This window comes from Heptranchias perlo, unplaced genomic scaffold (genome assembly GCF_035084215.1).
Source record: "Heptranchias perlo isolate sHepPer1 unplaced genomic scaffold, sHepPer1.hap1 HAP1_SCAFFOLD_266, whole genome shotgun sequence".
Taxonomy (NCBI): Eukaryota; Metazoa; Chordata; class Chondrichthyes; order Hexanchiformes; family Hexanchidae; genus Heptranchias; species Heptranchias perlo.
Window position 1 is genome coordinate 401,584 of NW_027139278.1, and position 14,421 is coordinate 416,004.

Here is a 14,421-nt window from a genome sequence, read left to right on the forward strand (position 1 = left end):
GTGCAGGGATAACATGGATTAATTCAGGACAGACAGCAGGGATTATTGGAGGGAATAACACAGTGTAGGGATAAAATGGATTAATTCAGGACAGACAGCAGGGATTATTGGAGGAAATAACACAGTGTAGGGATAAAATGGATTAATTCAGGACAGACAGCAGGGATTATTGGAGGAAATAACACAGTGCAGGGATAAAATGGATTAATTCAGGACAGACAGCAGGGATTATTGGAGGGAATAACACAGTGTAGGGATAAAATGGATTAATTCAGGACAGACAGCAGGGATTATTGGAGGGAATAACACAGTGTAGGGATAAAATGGATTAATTCAGGACAGACAGCAGGGATTATTGGAGGAAATAACACAGTGTAGGGATAAAATGGATTAATTCAGGACAGACAGCAGGGATTATTGGAGGAAATAACACAGTGTAGGGATAAAATGGATTAATTCAGGACAGACAGCAGGGATTATTGGAGGAAATAACACAGTGTAGGGATAAAATGGATTAATTCAGGACAGACAGCAGGGATTATTGGAGGAAATAACACAGTGCAGGGATAAAATGCATTAATTCAGGACAGACAGCAGGGATTATTGGAGGGAATAACACAGTGTAGGGATAAAATGGATTAATTCAGGACAGACAGCAGGGATTATTGGAGGGAATAACACAGTGTAGGGATAAAATGGATTAATTCAGGGCAGACAGCAGGGATTATTGGAGGAAATAACACAGTGTAGGGATAAAATGGATTAATTCAGGACAGACAGCAGGGAATATTGGAGGAAATAACACAGTGTAGGGATAAAATGGATTAATTCAGGACAGACAGCAGGGAATATTGGAGGGAATAACACAGTGTAGGGATAAAATGGATTAATTTAGGACAGACAGCAGGGATTATTGGAGGAAATAACACAGTGCAGGGATAAAATGGATTAATTCAGGACAGACAGCAGGGAATATTGGAGGAAATAACACAGTGTAGGGATAAAATGGATTAATTCAGGACAGACAGCAGGGATTATTGGAGGGAATAACACAGTGTAGGGATAAAATGGATTAATTCAGGACAGACAGCAGGGAATATTGGAGGAAATAACACAGTGTAGGGATAAAATGGATTAATTCAGGACAGACAGCAGGGAATATTGGAGGAAATAACACAGTGTAGGGATAAAATGGATTAATTCAGGACAGACAGCAGGGATTATTGGAGGAAATAACACAGTGTAGGGATAAAATGGATTAATTCAGGACAGACACCAGGGAATATTGGAGGAAATAACACAGTGTGGGGATAAAATGGATTAATTCAGGACAGACAGCAGGGAATATTGGAGGGAATAACACAGTGTGGGGATAAAATGGATTAATTCAGGACAGACAGCAGGGAATATTGGAGGAAATAACACAGTGTAGGGATAAAATGGATTAATTCAGGACAGACACCAGGGAATATTGGAGGAAATAACACAGTGTTGGGATAAAATGGATTAATTCAGGACAGACAGCAGGGATTATTGGAGGAAATAACACAGTGCAGGGATAAAATGGATTAATTCAGGACAGACAGCAGGGAATATTGGAGGAAATAACACAGTGTAGGGATAAAATGGATTAATTCAGGACAGACACCAGGGATTGTTGGAGGAAATAACACAGTGTCGGGATAAAATGGATTAATTCAGGACAGACAGCAGGGATTATTGGAGGGAATAACACAGTGTAGGGATAAAATGGATTAATTCAGGACAGACAGCAGGGAATATTGGAGGAAATAACACAGTGTAGGGATAAAATGGATTAATTCAGGACAGACAGCAGGGAATATTGGAGGAAATAACACAGTGTCGGGATAAAATGGATTAATTCAGGACAGACAGCAGGGATTAATGGAGGAAATAACACAGTGTAGGGATAAAATGGATTAATTCAGGACAGACAGCAGGGATTATTGGAGGAAATAACACAGTGTAGGGATAAAATGGATTAATTCAGGACAGACAGCATGGATTTTTGGAGGAAATAACATGGTGTAGGGATAAAATGGATTAATTCAGGACAGACAGCAGGGATTATTGAAGGAAATAACACAGTGTAGGGATAAAATGGATTAATTCAGGACAGACAGCAGGGATTATTGGAGGAAATTTCACAGTGTCGGGATAAAATGGATTAATTCAGGACAGACAGCAGGGATTATTGGAGGAAATAACACAGTGTCAGGATAAAATGGATTAATTCAGGACAGACAGCAGGGATTATTGGAGGAAATAACACAGTGTAGGGATAAAATGGATTAATTCAGGACAGACAGCAGGGATTATTGGAGGGAATAACACAGTGTAGGGATAAAATGGATTAATTCAGGACAGACAGCAGGGATTATTGGAGGAAATAACACAGTGTCGTGATAAAATGGATTAATTAATGACAGACAGCAGGGAATCTTGTAGGAAATAACACAGTGTAGGGATAAAATGGATTAATTCAGGACAGACAGCAGGGAATATTGGAGGAAATCCACGAGTCCGGGTGTGTCAAAGGTGCACGGTGAACAATCACCAAAGTGAAACATTTTTGCCACTTCCCTTCGATACCTCAGCTGGTCGAGCGACAAGACTGTCGTGGAAAATAAGACAAAGTCATCCTTCCGTCATTTGTTCAATTCCTGCTCGAAGGAGAACGTGTGATTTTGCAATAAGCAGCAATTAGTTCAAGGTCGCTCTCTTAACTTTACAGGCACCTCACAGATTAACATGTTGCCATGAAGGCACAGGACGCCTCTTTTCCTTTCTCAAACCTGAAAACTATCTGTGTCTGCCCAAACAAGGCTGCTCTGCCTCTGCTCACCAGCAGGGAGCGCTTTTGAGCAGCAAGACTTCAAAACACTCAGCTCTCGCTTTCAGGCAAAAGAAGTCTTCGATCAGCACCGGACTCCACGAGTCTGAACGTGTCAACAGGCGCACGGTGAACAATCACCAAAGACAGCACTGTTTATCACTTCCCTTCGATAGCTCAGCTGGTAGAGCGGAGGACTGTAGTGAATAAAACAAAATAAAGTCATCCTTAGGTCGCTGGTTCAATTCCGGCTCGAAGGAGTGAGTGTGATTTTGGAATAAGCAGCAATTACCTCAAGGTCACTCTCTGAACTTCACAGGCAGCTCACAGATGAACATGTTGCCACTCAGGCACAGGACACCTCTTTTCCTTTCCAAAACCGAAAAGCTTTCTGTGTCTGCCCGAGCACGGCTGTTTCACTCGAGCATTTCCCTCTGCTCACCAGCAGGGAGTGCCTTTGAGCAGCAACACTTCAAATCGCCCTCAATTTCAGGCAAAATGGTCTTCGATCAGTCAGGGCTCTCGCTGCTCCTCGAGCTCGGGCGGCTGTTCCTTTCCGGTGACCTCGTCTTCCTTCCGCAGGCTCGGGCTCTTCTCAGCATCACTCATGATTACTGCGGCTTCCCGTTCTGCTGTTCCTCACTTGCTGATGCTCGATACCGCCGATTGGAGCAAAGTATTTAATATATTCAGGGAGCGGAAACCCAAGGCAAGATTTCTCTGCTGGTCTTGGAGCAGCTTGAAGGCGAGTGTGAGGCAGGAACTGTGAGGGGCGATTTACAAACAGCAAACGAGGAATTAGCTCAACTGGTGGAGCGCTCACTTGGCCTGTGAGAAGTAGCGGGATCGTTGATTATATTCTCCACTCACCGTTTGTCTTGCTGCAATTATACAGAAACAAGAGTGTTGTCAGTGAGTCCATCGCCCATGGACTTCCTAAACTTCACTGTGTGTTTGGGTACAGAGAGATCAAGGGGCAGCAAATCTTTTGATGTGCTGCAGTAAGCAAAAGTTCTTGATTTTGCTATGCAGCAAAGATGGAAAGATGAGGTGAGAGATGGAAAAAAAGCTTCGTAATCCTTGATGCCTTCTCTGAAGATTGAATTCAAGCCCTTCAGATTATGACACTGATGCACTGCTTGCTGCACTGAGAAGGCACTTACCAGGTATGGAGCCAGGCAGCACCACCAAGTAGGACAGCTTGCAAGGTATTGAATGCCATAAAATTTTGCATTAAAAAATCCAAGCCAGGTCGGAATCGAACCTAATGTGTTATCCATTGCACCACTGGCCCAGATTATAACGAATTAGTAGCAGTGGGAGGCAGTGGGCATGGCGGAGGTACTAAATAAATACATTGCATCTGTCTTTCCCAAGGAAGAAGGCGCTGCCAGAGTGTCAGTAAAGGAAGATGTTGTCGAGATACTGGATTGGCTAAAAATTCATAAGGAGGAGGTACTGGAAAGGCTGACTGTACTTAAAGTTGATACATCATCTGGTCCGGATGGGATGCATCCTCGGTTGCTGAGGGAAGTAACGGTGGAAATTGCAGAGGTACTGGCAAAAAACCTCCAAACATCCTTAGATATGGGGGTGATGCCAGAGGACTGGAGAATTGCAAATGTTACACCCCTGTTCAAGAAAAGGTGAAAGAAAATATCCAGCAACTACTGACCAGTCAGTTTAACCTCGGTAGTGGAGAAAGTTCTAGCAACGATAATCCGGGACAGAATTAGCAGTCAATTGGACAAGGATTAGGGAAAGCCAGCACGGATTTGTTAAAGGCAAATCGTGTTTAATTAACTAAATACAGTTTTTTGATGAGGTAACAGAGAGGAGATGAGGGCAATGCAGTTAATGTGGTGTGTATGGACTTCGAAAAGGCGTCAGATAAAGTGCCGGATAATGGGTTTGTCATCAAGATTGAAGCCCATGGAATAAAAGGGGCAGTAGCAGCATGGATACAGAATTGGCTAAATAACAGGAAACAGAGTGTAGTGGTGAACGGTTGTTTTTCGGAATGGAGGGAGGTGTACAGTGGTGTTCCCCAGGGGTCGGTGCTGGGACCACTGCTTTCCTTGATATACATTAATGACTTGGACTTGGGGATACAGGGCACAATTTCCAAATTCTTGCTACCAAAATGCTCCACTTCACTGTCATCTGCATTAAAATTCATCGGCCAATTATACACCCATTTTGCAAGTTTATTAATGTATTTTGTATTTGGTCGCAATCTTCATCAATATTATCCAAACTCCACCCCACCCCGCCAATCTGGTGTCATCTGTAAATTTTGAAATTGTACTTCTGATTCCCGAGTCCAATTCGTTGATGTGAATTGTGAACAGTGGTCCCAGAACCAATCCTTGTGGAGCACCACTTTCCACCTTATACAGTGTGAGTCGCTACAATTAACCCCACTCTCTGTTTTAGAGCAGTGATCAAGAGAAACTTCTTTACATAGGGAGTTGTCAGTCTGTGGAATTCACTTCCACGGTTAGTGTTTGGGGCACACAGTTCTGTAATGACAAGTGGTCCTCATGTTTTTATCCAAAACAGGCCTCAGCCCAGTCATTTACTCTAAATGTTGGTGCAATAGTTCAAGCTCAGAGGTGCCAGGTATCGGGAGCAGCAGTAGCTGTAAATAAAATCTAAATGTAAGTAAATTCCAATACAGTTCATCTTCATCTATTTCTAGTTTAATAACTTTTGCTGAATGTGGCCCAGGCCAAGTGCCAGGATATCGGGTCAGGTTCACCATAGGAAATGAGTTTGACATCCCTGAGATAGACAATGTGAACCGGATTACCCTCATCCACTAACCCAGCAACTTCTTTAAAAAACTCAAGCAAGTTCGTAAGACACCATTTTCTTTCCCAGAAGCCGTGTTGAGTATCTCTAATGGCTCCCTCTCTTTCCCCGTGATCATAAACAGCATCTCTTAGGATCCCTTCAAGCATCTTCCCTCTGATCGAGGTCACACTGATGGGCCTGTCATTCCCCGGCTCTGATTTGTCCCCTTTAATGAAAATGGGAACGACATGAGCTCCCTTCCAATCTCAGGGGACAATCCCTGACTCTATTGAGCTGTTGAAGATACAGGCAAGGGGCTCACAGAGCACCCGTCCCATCTCTTTAAACACCCGGGGGTGGATATCATCTGGACCTGGAGCACAATGCATTTTGAGAGTTCATATTTTATCCAAAGTGACATCCCATTCTATTTTAATATTTATGATGTTATTGTTGACAGCACATCCCACAGCTGGAATCAGAGCATCATCCACAGGAGTGTAGACTGATGAGAAATAGTCATTCAACAGCTCTGCCATAGCCCGGGAATCTGTCCTGAACTGTCTTTCAGTGGCCCTAAAGCATTTTAAATGGTCTTCTGACTCCTGACGGAGCTGGAAAGACATTTGCTATTATTCTCAGAATTGGGCACCATCTTCTTTTCCAAAGATCTCTGAGCTTCTCTAATGGCTGCTTTTGTCTCCCTCGATTGTGGGTGATATTTGACCCAATTCTCCTGTAAACTGAATTCATCCTGATCCGATCTGGGTTAAATGTAAGACAGTTCGGGGAGTCAGGAATCATTCACCGCTAGACCCACACTGAGAGGTAAAACCCCAGACGGTTCCTTAGTAAGCATTCCTCTGGTACCTCAGCATATCTTTGTCAGCTATCTTACAGTCCACTCCTGGAGGCCCCACTTCCTGAGCCTACAACCTTCAGCAGGGTCAGTGGTGGAGTTCCGCAGTGGGAGTGATCCCAGAGTAACTGTCGGGATCGCCCCCACCCTGTGGATGGTCCGGATCGTGTATTTTTAGTGATCCTGGTGTCTAACACGCGCACATCAATAAAACCGTGAATTCTGGAAACACACTGCAGGTCCTTCTTTATCTGGAGATCAAATGACTGTTGTATAATTGTACCAGCAGTTAACAGGCTCCTGGGAACTCCTCCCTCTGCTATTTTGATGCAGACTTTAACCCATTTATTTTAAATGGGTTTATTTTGAATGAATTAACGCCTGCCTTAAATGGTAGACTCAGGACTGTCACACAAACAGGTTAAATCTACATAGAATAATTACCACAGTCATTTTTAGACTGGACGCCGCACGGTGACTTTGCTGTCAGTGAAGAGAGACGAGAAAGACCAAAGTGCCGTTTGCCCCTCTCAGTGTGGCCCTGAAGGACTGCGTCCAGGCTGAAGTTCTGTTCCCACCGGACGATCCTCCCCCCAGATTGTCCTTTCTGAGCTCCAGTCAGGTGATGCTAAACACTCAGGTGGGAAAGACCAAAATCTACAACAAGGGTTTAAAACAAAGCTGATTTATTTAACAGAGAAACAGAATATTAAACTCCAGCCCAGTTATCGGGGTTATTAACATCAGGAGAAACAAACCCCAACTGTCAGAATGAACATGGTTCAGTCCTGGATGGGATTAATAGCAGAATCCAACCCCTGCAGTCATATGTGAACTCGCTGGAGTCTCAGCACGTGGGAAAAACTGGTGGTTGATATGAAGTGTTATACATTATCTCTTTCTGTTTCAGATTTACAATTTCTCTTTGTGTGTTACTGGCAGGAGAGGCTATAACGGAGCCCAGTGACTGGGTAACGAGCTGCACTGAGTCATTGGCCTGTGTTACAGACCGGCTCGTTGGACCTGCTCATTTCGTGAACTCGCTGGTGTCTCAGCACGTGTGATGACTGAGTGAATCTCTTCCCACACACAGAGCAGGTGAAAAGTCTCTCAACCAATGGGCATGCGTTGATGTGTCAGCAGTTCATTTCTGCTTTGAAAGCTCTTCTCACAGTCACTGCATGAAAAGGTCACTCAATAGTGTCAACAAGTTAATGTTTCAGAAGGTGGGGTGAATTAGTGAATCCCTTCCCACACACGGAGCAGGTGAACAGTCTCTCCCCAGTGTGAGTGCGTCGATGTCTCAGCAGATCATTTCTTATTTTAAATCTTTTCTCACAGTCAGAACATTTAAAGGTCACTCAGTGTGAACTCGTTGGTCTGACAGAAGGAGGGATGACCGAGTGAATCTCTTCTTTCACACAAAGCAGGACAACGGCCTCTCCCTAGTGTGAACTCGCTGGTGTTTCAGCAGATTAAATTTGCTTTTAAACCTCTTCTCACAGTCAGAACATTTAAAAGGTCTCTCATCAGTGTGAACTCGCTGGTGTGTCAGCAGGTGGGATGACCGAGTGAATCCCTTCCCACACATGGAGCAGGTGAACGGCCTCTCCCCAGTGTGATTGTGTCGATGAGTTTCCAGCTCTGAAGGGTAACTGAATCCCTTCCCACAGTCCCCACATTTCCACGGTTTCTCCGTGGTCCGGGTGTCCTTGTGTCTCTCCAGGTTGGACGATCAGTTGAAGCCTCGTCCACACACAGAACACGTGTACGGTTTCTCCCCGCTGTGAACGGTGCGATGTTTTTTCTGGCTGTGTAACTGGTTAAAGCTCTTTCCACAGTCAGTGCACTGGAACACTCTCACTCGTTGTGTGTGTCTCGGTGCTTTCCCACTCACACTGATGTTTGAAATCTTCTCCCATGGATCGAACAGACAAACATTTCTCCTTCCACATTCAAAGGCCGATGATATTCAGTTCCTGATGAATCGAGTGACTCTGTCAGATCTTGACGTGATCTTTGGTTTGAGTTTCCCTCTGCAAATCCTCCCCTGTAAAAGGAGTTTATAAAAGTCATCACTGTAAGTACAGGATAGAAATTCAGATCAGATAACTCTACTTTCTATGGAACATTATTTCCTCTCTCATTCCTCAAAGCTGTAAATCCCCGTCCCACACACTCTCCCTCCTCCCTGTGCTGAAATCCAAACCCATCGCATCATCTTTCAGTGGCCCTAAACCGTGAGTGAAAGGGTGAGAGAGGAATGTGAGAGTGAGTGTGAGAGAGCGCGAGAGTGAATGTGAGAGTGAGTGTGAGAAAGTGTGAGTGTGAGAGAGTGTGAGTACAGCAGTGGGCTCGGTGTGGAGAATGAAGTGGGGCAGGTGGAGCATGTTTCAGTGGGGCAGCAGTGATCATAATCTCATTAGGTTTAGAACAGTTATGGAAAAGGACAAGGGACAGTCAAATGTGAAAATTCTTAACTGGAGGAGGGCTAATTTCAGTGAGTTAAAAAGGGATCTTGTCCAGGTGGATTGGAATCAAAAATTGGCAGGCAGAACAGTAATTGAACAATGGGAGGCCTTCAAGGAGGAGTGGGTTTGGGTACAGAGTGGACAGATTCCCACGAGGAGGAAAGGAACGGCATCCAAAGCGAGAGCTCCCTGGATGACTGAAGATATAGAGATCACCATTTCTCCTTCATTTACAGATGCTCCCTGACCGATCACCGTTTCTCCTTCATTTACAGTTGCTCCCTGACCGATCACCATTTGTCCTTCATTTACAGACGCTCCCTGACCGATCACCATTTCTCCTTCATTTACAGACGCACCCTGACCGATCACCATTTCTCCTTTATTTACAGACGCTCCCTGACCGATCACCATTTCCACTTCATTTACAGACGCTCCCTGACCGATCACCATTTCCCCATCATTTACAGACGCTCCCTGACCGATCACCATTTCCCCTTCATTTACAGTCGCTCCCTGACCGATCACCATTTCTCCTTCATTCACAGACGCTCCCTGACCGATCACCATTTCCCCTTCATTTGCAGACGCTCCCTGATCGATCACCATTTCTTCTTCATTTGCAGACGCTCCCTGACCGATCACCATTTCTCCTTCATTTACAGTCGCTCCCTGACCGATCACCATTTCTCCTTCATTGACAGACGCTCCCTGACCGATCACCATTTCTCCTTCATTTACAGACGCTCCCTGACCGATCACCATTTCTCCTTCATTTACAGACGCTCCCTGACCGATCACCATTTCTCCTTCATTTACAGACGCTCCCTGACCGATCCCCATTTCCCCTTCATTTACAGACTCTCCCTGACCGATCCCTTTTTCTCCTTCATTTACAGACGCTCCCTGACCGATCACCATTTCTCCTTCATTTACAGACTCTCCCTGACCGATCCCTTTTTCTCCTTCATTTACAGACGCTCCCTGACCGATCACCATTTCTCCTTCATTTACAGACTCTCCCTGACCGATCCCTTTTTCTCCTTCATTTACAGACGCTCCCTGACCGATCACCATTTCCCCTTCATTTACAGACGCTCCCTGACCGATCCCCATTTCCCCTTCATTTCCCGGCGGGTAGTGAGGGGGGGATAATGTTCACTGTTTTATATTCGGGTCTGGGGCCGCACTCGGGGTTTGTAAAGCCTGAGCCTGGGCCTGAGCCCGGACCCGGGCCCCGGGGTTTATTGAGCCTCTTGCTCCGATCCTCTGACCTGCACCGAACGCGCTCCTCCCGCAGCCTCGACTGGCCGCGCATGCTCAGAACACACTGACCGGTAATGAGTCACTACTGCGCCTGCGCACTGGGCTCCACTGATTCAGATAGGGCACAATCTGAACCGCGCTGCATGCTGGGTGCTGCAGCCGCCATTGATGATCATAATATCAGGCCGAAAAGCAAAAACATTTGAAGCAGGAAGAGCGCGTTTCGACCAAGGATAATAAAATAAACTGAAAGCCCAGCCCTTCGTGCCATTGAAACCGGCACAAACACACAGCATAGAAGCCCCCCCCCCCAACTTTGGTGAAGTCCCGATAATATTTTTTTCATTAACTTTTATTTCGTTTTATTAATTGTTGCAACTGACGGGTTCAATTAATGTTTATTTTCCAACTGCACCTCAGGACCGCCAGTTTCACCATTAACCCCGCCCTGGTGATTAAGGAGATATCCCGACCAATAGGAGCAGCAGGAATTTATCGGAATTTCCTGTAATGAGTGGGGTGCCACAGGGATCAGTGCTGGGGCCTCAACTATTTACAATATATACTCATGGCTTGGATGAAGGAACAGGGTGTCTTGTGGCCAAATTTGTTGATGATACAAAGAAAGGTGGAAAAGCAAGTTGCGATAAGGACACAACTTGTCTGTAAAGAGATATTGACAGGTTAAGCGGATGGGCAAAAATTTGGTGGATGGAATATAATGTGGGAAAATGTGAAGTCATCCACTTTGGGAAGAAAAATAAAAAAGCAAAATATGATTTGAATGGAGAAATACTACAAAATGCTGCGGTACAGAGGGACCTTGGTGTCCTCATACATGAAATATAAAAAGTCAACATACAACTGCAGCAGGTAATCCGGAAAGCAAACGGAATATTGGCCTTTATTTCTAGCAGGATGGAGTATAAAAGCAGGGAAGTCATGCTACAACTCTACAGGGTGCTGGTGAGACCACATCTGGAGTACTGCGTACAGTTCTGGTGACCTTATTTAAGGAAGGGCATACTTGCATTGGAGGCAGTTCAGAGAAGGTTCACGAGGTTGATTCCGGGTATGGAAGGGTTGTCTTATGAGGAAAGATTGAACAGGTTTGGTCTGTAATTATTGGAGTTTAGAAGAATGAGAGGAGATCTTATTGAAACATACAAGATTCTGGGGGGACTCGACAGGGTGGATGCTGAGAGGTTGTTACCCCCTCATGGGGGAATCTAAAACTAGGGGGCATAGTCTCAGAATAAGTGGTCGCCCATTTAAGGCGGACATGAGGAGGAATTTCTTCTCCCAGAGGGTTGTGAATCTTTCGAATTTTTTACCCCAAAAAGCTGTGGAGGCTGAGTTGGAAAATTTTTTTGATTCGCAAGGGAGTCAAAGGATATGGGGAAAGGGCGGGAATGTGGAGTTGAGGTAAACATCAGATCAGCCATGATCTCATTAAATGACGGAGCAGGTTCGAGGGGCCGAATGGCCTGCTCCTGCTCCTATCTCTGATGATCTTATGGTCTTATGGTAAATTGACTGGAGGGTTGAGAGAACAGTTGGTCCTCCAACCAATCGGAGTGTGTGAGGGGCGGGAGTTGCGGCACCGAATGGGCGGGTCTAAGCCCAGATGTCCCTCATTGACTGAAGCATCATTTTAAAAAAATAATTTATCTTCAGCTCCAGGAGAAAACACGACCTTTCTGTTGTGGCTTGAAACAGATTAAACCAGATGAGGTGGAGCAAACATTTCAACATTTGTTGGAAAAACACATTAATTAAGAACAGCCAACATGGATGATTTGAGATAACTCGAGTATACTGATAAGGGAATGTAGTGGATGTTGTGTAGATGGATTGTGAAAAGGTGTTTGATAAGGTGCCGGACAGGAGACTTGTTGATAAAATTAATACCCACGGTATTAAAATGAATGGGGCAGTGTGGATAGGAAGTTGTGTAAAGGGCAGAAAACAGAGAGTAGTGGTTAATGGATGTTCTTCAGACTGGAGGGATGTAAACAGTGGTGTCTCCCAGGGTCAGTGTTGGGACCATTGCTCTTCCCAATATAGAGAATGACCTGAGCTTGGGTATGTGGGTCACAAGGTGAAAATCTCTAGATGACGCCAACATTGGCAGCGTGGGGAACTGGGAAGAGGAGTGTCAGTGACTTCATTGTGACGTTCACAGGTTCGTAAACAGGCAGGTGAAATTTAACGCAGAGAAATGTGACGTTTTGCAATTTGAGAGGAAGAAAAATGAGATGAAATGTACACTAAATGGTCAAAGTTTAAAAGGAGACGAGCAGAGAGACTGTTAATTAGACTCATAGAATCAAAGAAATTGATGGCACAGAAAGAGGCCATTCGGCCCATCGTGTCTGTGCGGGCCGAAAAAGAGCTATCCAGCTTAATCCCACTTTCCAGCTCTTGGCCCATAGCCTTGTAGCTTCCGGCAGTTCAAATATTCTTCAAATGCGATGAGGGTGTCCGCCTCAACCACCCTTTCAGGCAGTCAGTTCCAGACCCCCACAACCCTTGGGTGAAATAATTTCTCCTCAGTTCCCCACTAATCCTTCTACCAATCACTTTAAATCTATGCCCCTGGTTATTAACCTCTCTGCTAAGAGAAGTAGGTCCTTCTAATCCACGCTATCTGGGACCCTCATAATTTTGTTCACCTCAATTAAATCTGCCTTCAGTCTCCTCTGTTCCAAAGAAAACAACCCCAGCCTATCCAATCTTTCCTCATAGCTAAAATTCTACAGTCCAGGCAACATCCTTGTCAATCTTTCTTGCCTTGTATAAAATGTCTGCTATATGAAAGTCGTGACATTGATCAAAGTCCACGTTAAGTTTTCTTGCCATTTGTGTCAAGATTTGGAAAAGATCTGCTGCCTGACACTTTAAATATTGCCGACCTTTAACTGTAGCTCACAGTGTCTGAACAGTCACTGTTATCATTATCCTTTTATGTATCTCCTTGTACTCCACCTCCTTAACAGCACAAGCTGATCACAGCAATGTTTTCTTCAAATGGAATCCCAGTGTGAAAAAATGCACAATTTCAAAGCGAAGCATCATATGCAGGGTTGGAAGGAGAGTGTGAGTGGAGATAATTGGCTTGGATCAGTGATTTCTTGAGCATGAAGACATTCATTATCTGAAAGAAGCACGGAGATGAGATTTTTGTCTATATTTATCAGTATAGAAAAGAAGAAGGGAGTTGAGATCCTTTTGTCTATTCATCCTGCTATCTACAAAATCCTTCGCCTCTCAATGCCCAGCATCTTTCGTTCCAACTCCTTGCTCTGCAGGGAAGTCTTGGTTTCATTAATTCTCTGTGTTTTCAGCAAACATCTAATTCACCTCGCAGATCTGGCCGTGTCTTCTACTTATAAGTCATCCCATCGTGTTGACATCATGTTAGCAACTCAAGATAAGCTGTTTTATGTTGATGGAATGCATTCGAGTCAGTTTTCTGGATCAATATGTCGAGGAATCTACAAGGGAACAGGCTATTTTAGATCTAGTATTTTGTAATGAGACAGGGTTAATTTGTAACCTTATAGTAAATGATCCTCTGGGGAATAATGATCATAATATGATAGAATTTGATATTGAGTTTGAAAGTTTGAGAGTGATGTCATTAAGTCGGAAACTAGGGTCTTAAATTTAAACAAAACCAATAATGTAGTTATGAGGATTGAGTTGGCGAAGGTAGTTTGGGAAATTAGATTAAAAATATGATGATAGATAAGCAATGGCGAACATTTAAAGAAATAATTTATAATTCCTCAACAAAATTACATTCCCTTGAGGGTTAAAAACTCCACCGGAAAAGTGGTCCAACCTTGGTTAATTGGAGAGATTAATGATATTTTAGGTTAAAAGAGGCTTATAATGTTGCCAAAAAGAATAGTAGGCCTGAGGATTAGGAGAGTTTGAGAAATCAGCAAAGGATGACCAAGAAATTGATAAATATGTCTGAAGGAAGAGATTAGCGAAAGTAAACATGGGTCCCTTGGAGACAGAGACAGGAGAATTTATAATGGAGAATAAGGAAATGGCAGAGACGTTAAACAAATATTTTGTATCTGTCGTCACAGTAGAAGACACAAAAATCATACCAGAAGTATTGGGGAACCAAGGTTCTAATGAGAGTGAGGAACCTAAAGCAA

The 14,421-nt window shown here is 44.2% G+C and overlaps 1 non-coding gene across 1 annotated transcript; it reads left to right on the plus strand.

The window, feature by feature from the left end:
- Nucleotides 1-3,020: 3,020 nt before the first annotated feature.
- Nucleotides 3,021-3,114, plus strand: trnay-gua (transfer RNA tyrosine (anticodon GUA)). The gene is made up of 2 exons: nucleotides 3,021-3,057; nucleotides 3,079-3,114. It is a non-coding gene; the product is annotated as a tRNA-Tyr (tRNA).
- The last annotated feature ends 11,307 nt before the right edge of the window (nucleotides 3,115-14,421 follow it).